Here is an 8089-nt window from a genome sequence, read left to right on the forward strand (position 1 = left end):
TATATGCTATTGTCTTTTTTCTAAAAATTAGGGATTGTTAATGTGGAAAATAAAAAAAGGATTAAGGGGGAAGGGCCATGAAGGGAAAATTGCAGTTCTCTACAGCATAACTGAGGAATACATGTGATTAAGGAAAAAGTGATGATTTGGGGGGGGGGATAAAAGCGTGGATAATTGATAGAGAACTCGTGAAAGAGGGAAGCAATTGTAAATAGATTATTGTGGATGTGGAACTGACATTTCCAGTTATCATTACTGTTTTTTGTCCTTGACAGTTAAGATCTGAGGAATGTTAAGCAATGTTTCAATAGCTGCATGTGTAAGAAAATAATATTCCCACCACCAGAAGCTGCTCTAGTACAGCTTCCCCCTTCTACTCTAGGCCATGGACTCTACCACACAGACACTCAAAGGCAAGAGTGTTATCCCTTAAAATTGTCAGTAGTTCTCTTCCCCTCAACTCCCAGTTCCAACAGCCTCTTCCCTTTCTCATGGGCTGCCTTTAGCCTCACCTTCCTTCCCAGATCCAGCAGTTACTCCACGATAGATCTGCATTGCACGTCCTGTAAAGGAATGCAAGGTTTTGTCTTGGCGTTCAGTCTCTCTTCCAAGAGATACACACACACACACACACACACACACACACATATAATGTATAAATTCATATTACTGCCAATGGTTTCAAAGAATCACTTTTCTGGCAGAAGAAAATCAAGGGATTACATTACTAATGGAGCATTGAGTCATACAGCTGACAGTATTTGGCAGATTATTAATGAGCCTTTAATCCTGGGTTGTTTGTCATGTATGAAATCAGAACTTAAGAGCACCATCTACATTAGCAAAAGCAGGTTGATAATCTTTCTATTTAAAGAATGTATGCCAATCTTTTAATTCACTTTATAATAAATGAGATCTAAAATCATTTGGGCAGAAAGTTACTAAATATCAGATATTTCCTAGAAATTTGAAACTTTAAATAGGTTTAACTGACCTTAACTACTCAGATATATTTGGAAAATGGCAAAAGACTTCAAGAAAATAAGTCAAAAGGACATTGTTTATTTTTCATGTATGAACTGAAATATAAAAAACTCAGAGGAAAAGTAATAAATGTGAATAATACATAGGAAACACTTTACAAAACATTTACTTTGGAAACCGTGCTTTTTGCTGAGTTTAACAGTGGTTGGTTGAGGTATCATATTTTTATAAAAAAGGAAATCAGCAAATAAGTCATTGAGAATATGGTATAAAAGTTCAGAAAATTAGGGCTTCCCTCGTGGCGCAGTGGTTGAGAGTCCGCCGGCCGTTGCGGGGGACACGGGTTCGTGCCCCAGTCCGGGAGGATCCCGCATGCCGCAGAGCGGTTGGGCCCGTGAGCCATGGCTGCTGGGCCTGTGCATCTGGAGCCTCTGCTCCGCAGTGGGAGAGGCCACAACAGTGAGAGGCCCGCGTCCCGCAAAAAAAAAAAAAAATTTAGAAAATTAAAATGTGAGAGGACATTACTCATGTCAAATTATGAAGAATAATGATTACATTAAATACAAGCTTATTAACACATTGGGTTAATAGTATAGTAAGGTATGGAATCATAAGGAACATTTTATAAGGATTTTGCATTTTTTTCCTAACTTGTTTGGAAAAACTTACACTTGATTTTAGTGAAACAAAGTATCTATACCTTCAACCAAGACATTCTGGATTTGTAGGTTGACTAACACCATTCCACCAAAATTATTTTCCCTAAACCTAATTGCTATGTAGGAAAAGGTATGAGAACGTCTGTAGCAATTTCTGTATCTGTGACAATAGTAGTAAAGATTTCAAACAAAATATTATTGAATATATATGAATATTTCAATATATATATACATATTCTATTATCAACTCATTAGCATCTAATTTTACATCCATCACATATACATTCTGTCAATGAACATAGTGAACTGAAACCGACTCTAGGGCCCATGAGATTAAAGTCAACGCCTGTTGCAATCATTCAGCATTTAGCACAAAGCTGGAATATATTAGGTCCTAGATAGTTATTGATTAGATATATGGTGTGTCCATGCCATTCTAACTCAGTGTTCTCTACCTGTATTGGTGAATTCCATAGATCTGTTCTTGTGTTTACATCCAAATGAAAAATTACTGGAAGCATTTTCAGAATTATCTGGATCTGTCTATAGCTCAATGCAGCAGCACAAACTCACTGTCCATGCCTGCGTGTGTGTTTTGAATCACACTGAGTGTGACTGCTGCTAGGCTGGCATGTTCTAGTGTAAAAAGGACAACTGTCGCATGTCCACCCTTATAGTCACATTTTACCAGCTGCAAACACTAAAATTTCCTTTTAAAGTGATGACTGGGAGGTGAAAAATAGTTTAATAGAATGAAACTCAAAGGGAAGAGTGTTATCCCTTAAAATTCTGTCCGTAGTTCTCTTCCCCCTCAATTCCCAGTTTGAACAGCCTCTTCAGTTATTGAAGTTACTGAGGCTTTTAATGGTATTTCATGAAATCAACAAACTGCATCAGAATTACTTTTCACAAACTAATAAAAAAGAACATGGACAGACACTATTTGAATGATGACTTCCACTACCTGAAAGCAAAAGTACATTATGAATCATCATATGAGCTAAAGTACGTCATGTCTTCAGTGAAGAAGGGTGGTAGAGCGCTAAGATCTTTCACGGATGTCGGGACACAGACATGGCGCACTCGAAAGGAAACCTGCATCTCGTCAACTAGTGTGTTCTCAGTGACAAGGGACTGTGTTTAAGACAAAAAGCATAATCGGATGCATAATTGGAAATTCTTAATGTTAATAGTTTTATAGTTGTAGTTGCATATATTTACAAATTGTCTGGTTTACAGTTATAAAAGCATACCAATTTCTATGCCTGGTTTTATGTTTATGCATATTAAAGTAAAATTATAATAGTAATTTATCACCATTGGGTGTCTTTGATTTTTTTTCCTTCTAAAGGAAATAGAGTTTAAATATATATTCAACATCTACTCCCACTCATTTTTTAATTTGGAGAAATAATGAGACTAAAGCTTTTCATAGGCCACTCAATATTTTAATTTATATTTTTGAGCCCGTACTATGTGAAATTTAGCATCACAAGTTGAACAGTCTTTGTTCTAATGGAGCTCATGGTCCAGCCAAACTTCCCAAACTACCTAGAGAGGAATCCAATTCAGACTGTCACTCTCTGCTATTCATAAGCTCTGTGTTTGATCATGTTACATACTTTAATTCACAATTTCTTTATCTGTAAAATATGGCTAATAATAATCAAATCTAATCCAGTATCTGTAATAATGAGGTAATGCAGTGTGAACAGCCCAGAGATATACAATATTGATGTATCACTTTTCACTACCTCTCATTAAATGATTGATTTATACATATGTATACACACACACACACACAAAACACAGAGAGTGAGATAAGCCACCGACTGCTGCTACTTATGGTCTACTCCCTTAAGATTATACCATTGATCCTACTTCATCTATTAATTTTCAAAGAAGGAATTATATGTAACATTTACTAGCACTTAGCTACAAAAGAAATACAAATATGAGGAGCTTATAGAACAAGTTTTTATGTTAGTACCTATAAAATACCTGTCATATAATAGGTGCTCAATAGAAATATGCTGAATGAATGAATGAGAGCTAATCATTGAAACGGAGTCAGAACTTATTGTCTAATATCAGTTGTGTAACTATTAGTTCTGTAACATTTGTAAATTAATGAAGGGAACTGAAAGTCAAAACAGTTTTTGCAGATTATAGCATGAGAATTTTTATTTGTTGACTCTGCATTTCTCATGAATAATACCGTGATAGCTAATTTTTATATGTCAACTTCAAAGGGGGTACCCAGATATTTAGTCAAATATTATCGTTTGTGCCTGAAAGGGTGTTTTTCCATGAGGTTAACATTTGAAATAGTAGACTAAGTAAAGCAGATTGCTTTCCTTAAAGTCGATGAGCCTCATACAATCATTTGAAGGCCTGAATAAAATAAAAATGCTGACCTTCCTCTGAGTAAGCAGGAACTCCTCTTGCCTGACTGCCTTGGGGCAGGGACATTGTTTTTTCCTGCCTTCAACTTGAATTTCCTGGGTCTTGAGCCTCCTGGCCTTTGGACTGGACCTACACCATGGACTCTCCTGGTCTCAAGTACAGCAACTGCAGATTTTGAGACTTGTCAGCCTCCATAATCACGTGAGCTAATTCCTTATTTTATATAATATACAAATATATCTTCTATTGGTTCTGTTTTTCTGGAGAATCCTAACATAATACCAACACTGACCACAAACATTTCAAAGAAACCTTCATCTTATAGTCCTATATTGATATTTTAAAAGACATTATCTTAGCACAGACCAAGTTATAAACTATAAAATTTGATTATCAAATTTTTTTAATTTCGGGGGCTTCCCTGGTGGCACAGTGCTTAAGAAGCCACCTGCCAATGCAGGGAACATCCGTTCGAGCCCTGGTCCGGGAAGATCCCACATGACACGGAGCAACTAAGCCCATGTGCCACAACTACTGAGCCGGCATGCCACAACTACTGAAGCCCAAGCACCTAGAGCCCGTGCTCCGTAACAAGAGAGCCCATCGCAATGAGACGCCCATGCACTGCAACAAAGAGTAGCCCCCACTCGTTGCAACTAGAGAAAGCCCACATCCAACAAAGACCCAATGCAGCCAAAAATTTAAAAATAAAATAAATACATTTAAAAAATAAAATTTAAAATTTTTCTAAAAACATCATCTGCTCTGAAGTTTTTTCTTTTCTTTTTTTTTTTTTTTTTTTTTTTGCGATACGTGGGCCTCTCACTGTTGTGGCCTCTCCCGTTGCGGAGCACAGGCTCTGGATGTGCAGGCTCAGCGGTCATGGCTCATGGGCCCAGCTGCTCCGTGGCATGTGGGATCTTCCCAGACCGGGGCACGAACCCGTGTCCCCTGCATCGGCAGGTGGACTCTTAACCACTGCGCCATCAGGGAAGCCCTGCTCTGAAGTTTTTTCATTCTGTGTTTGTATTTAGCTTTACATTCCTCATTAAAGAAAAACTGGATGCAATGTTTTTGTTTAGATATATGTATATTTCCTTCATGGAAATTTGAGGTTCCAGTTCATGCTAGTTTATTGATTTCCCTTTAAAAAGTTAGATTTTAAACCTTAGGTTTCTCTTAGTTATAACATGTATTTTAACATTATCTTCTAACCTAGGGAGTAATGATGAGGGATAAAAAATCTGAGAAACACCATTATCACCCCTTAGTAGACATAGAACCATTCAATAGTATTATTTTAATATTTGAAGAGTAAAGTTGTCCAGATAAATTAATTATTAAATGATCTTGGGACATAAGGAGAAAATGTTCTACAAAATCAAGATTTCTTCTATTTAAATAGATTCTTCCAGTGAAGTCTACAATGGACTCTTCCAAGGAAATTTTTGAAAGATTGCAATTATATTAAGACTAAACACTGGTGTTAAGCAAACATAGAATACGATTTTATCTCACTGAGAAACTGATCATGTAGTTCTTTTCCATCTCTAATGTATGATCCTATCATTAACATCAACTTATCAAATAGACATTGTTATTATTCTATTTCTTTACAGACTCAACAATTAAATGCCTCTAAAATTGCTCAGATAAGTGTACAAAGTGACAGTTGATATTTGATCCTTTGCTTCCTTCATAAACAATGATTATAGCACAGCATGAGCTTTCAAAGAGAAATAAAGGGACCCCCCAAAAAAGTTCATTAGTCAAAGTCATGGTAATAAAACTGTAAGTGAAAACAGCTAATTTATCCAAAAACTTTAAAACCATTGAGAGCACTTAAAACAGTCCATCACTCTTTCTTGTACCTTGAGAACAGAGACCATGTCTGATTCTTCCGTGTATCTCCAGAGTCAAACACTGACACATATTTGGAATACTGTCTAGAAATGGCTGTTGAATTAATTAATTATAAATACCTAGATTGGTCTTATGTCTTCCACTATAACATCCTTAACTTCTAAGAAAATATTGACTTTTTAATATCATATACATGTGTAATATCTTATACGTATTTACTGGAGACAAGAAAGGGAGAAAAACAGTAGTTTTTTGTTTTGTTTTGTTTTGGTCTGCTTCTCCACTAGAATACAAACCTCATGGCAACAGACTTTGTCTCTCTTTGTTACTAATATATGCCCAAATCCCATACCAGTGCCTGGGCCATATTAAGTAATCAATAAATATTTACTGAATGAATGAATGAAAGATAATTTGAGATCAATGGTATTTCCTACCACTGTGGTTCATTCCATACAACATCATTGAGGGGTTAAAAAAAATGCTTGCTGAGTGGCAGTGAAAGGACAAATGAGGCTGGAGGGGATAAATACATCCACACAGTTAAGCTCTTTCTCTAAGAATACACCTAAGCCTTTTGTTTTCTGACAAACAAAAGAGAAGTCTGCACTTACCCAAGAGGAAGGAAATTGCTAAATCACGTGAAAGGGACTCCGAGACAGGTACCGCAGGCCCCGCGGCTTCGCCTTCACCTTGGCCTTCACACCCACCACGCTGCCCGCGCCGCCCTCGCAGGTGCGCCAGAGCTACCACGCCGACTGCGAGGCCGCCGTCAACAGCCATTTCACCCTGCAGCTCCACGCCTCTTTCGTGTGCCTGGCCGTGGCCTTTTACCTCCACCGCGACGACGTGGCCTTGAAGCACTTCAGCCGGTTCTTCCTGCGCCACTGTGGGCCCAGGGCCTGAAGCGCCTGCAGAACCAGCGCGGGGGGCCGCCTCAACTTCCAAGACATCAGGAAGCCAGTCAGTGACGAGTGCAAGAGCGGCCTCAAGGCCATGAAGTGCGCCTTGTTCCTGGAGAAGCTAGTGACCCGGAGCCTGCTCCACTGCACCAGCTGGCCACCGACAAGTGCGACCCCCACCTGCTCCACTTCCTGGCAACTCACTACCTCAGCCAGTAGGTGGCGCTCATCAGACAGCTGGAGGGTCATGTCACCACCCTGAGCATGATGGGGGCCCCAGACGTCGAGCTGGCAGGGTAACTCTTTGACAAGCTCACCCTGGGCGACAGCGACAAGAAGAAATGAGCCTGGACTGGACTTCCCCAGAGCCACGGGGTGACCAGAGCCCCGGTCACCATGCCTGCCATGCAGACGGCAAGAGTGCTCTTGCAGAAGAAGTTCACTTAAGTTTTGGTTTTGTTTTTTTTCTTGGCAACAAGGGCAGGACTCTCTTTTCCTGGACTTTATTTTATCACTTAAGTTTTTTTCTTCCAGTTTTTCCGTTTCTTCCAATAAAGTTATTGGTTCATAAATAAATAAAGGTCTCTGGTTGATTCATGTGGGCAAATCTCTCATTTTTTAAGTTTTAAAACAGGTATCCAGGAGTTTCTGAACACAGCCATACCCCAACCAGATGCAGCTCAGGATCTCCACAGTGGGAGGGAGAAGGTGTTCCATGGGGCCCTGGAAAACACAAAATCAGTCTTCCCCTTATAAATAATGTAGGTATATGGGGGTAGACTGGGGTGGGGTGGGGTGAGGTAGGGGTACCTGGTGAACGTGGGTGCATGTGCATAGTGAAAGTATAGAACCATAGCCTGAAAATCATGATTGCAGTTGCCTCTGGGGAACAAGTGAAGGGAATGGGATTGGGCAGGGATTAAAATAAAGGGTGTCTGCAGTTTCACCTGAAATGTTTATGTGCATTAATTATGCAAATACTAATGGTTAAGTATGAGTAGCAAGATGGGGGGTGGAGGGGTTTGGAAGTCTGAATGGTGGAGTATCTCTTTGACAAGTTCACTCTGGGCAACAGTGATAATGGAAAAATGAGTGTTAGGCTGTCTTGCTCAGAAACACGGAGGTGACCTCCCATGGTCACCAATGCCTGGCATGCATGTTGTAATAACAAAACATCCACTTATATATGTTTTCTTTCTTTGTATCATATGTATATATGCATGCTTGTGTGTGTGTGTGTATACATATATATATGTATAAACATATATATGTATA

The 8089-nt window shown here is 39.1% G+C and overlaps 1 pseudogene across 1 annotated transcript; it reads left to right on the forward strand.

Moving 5' to 3' along the window:
* The first annotated feature begins 2571 nt into the window (after positions 1-2571).
* On the forward strand, positions 2572-7159 carry LOC309797887 (ferritin heavy chain-like; annotated as a pseudogene). Its single transcript has 2 exons — positions 2572-2648; positions 6575-7159. The product of its transcript is annotated as a ferritin heavy chain-like (transcript).
* The last annotated feature ends 930 nt before the right edge of the window (positions 7160-8089 follow it).

The sequence above is a fragment of the Mesoplodon mirus genome (assembly GCF_964341445.2).
Source record: "Mesoplodon mirus genome assembly, contig: HAP1_SCAFFOLD_1179, whole genome shotgun sequence".
Taxonomy (NCBI): Eukaryota; Metazoa; Chordata; class Mammalia; order Artiodactyla; family Ziphiidae; genus Mesoplodon; species Mesoplodon mirus.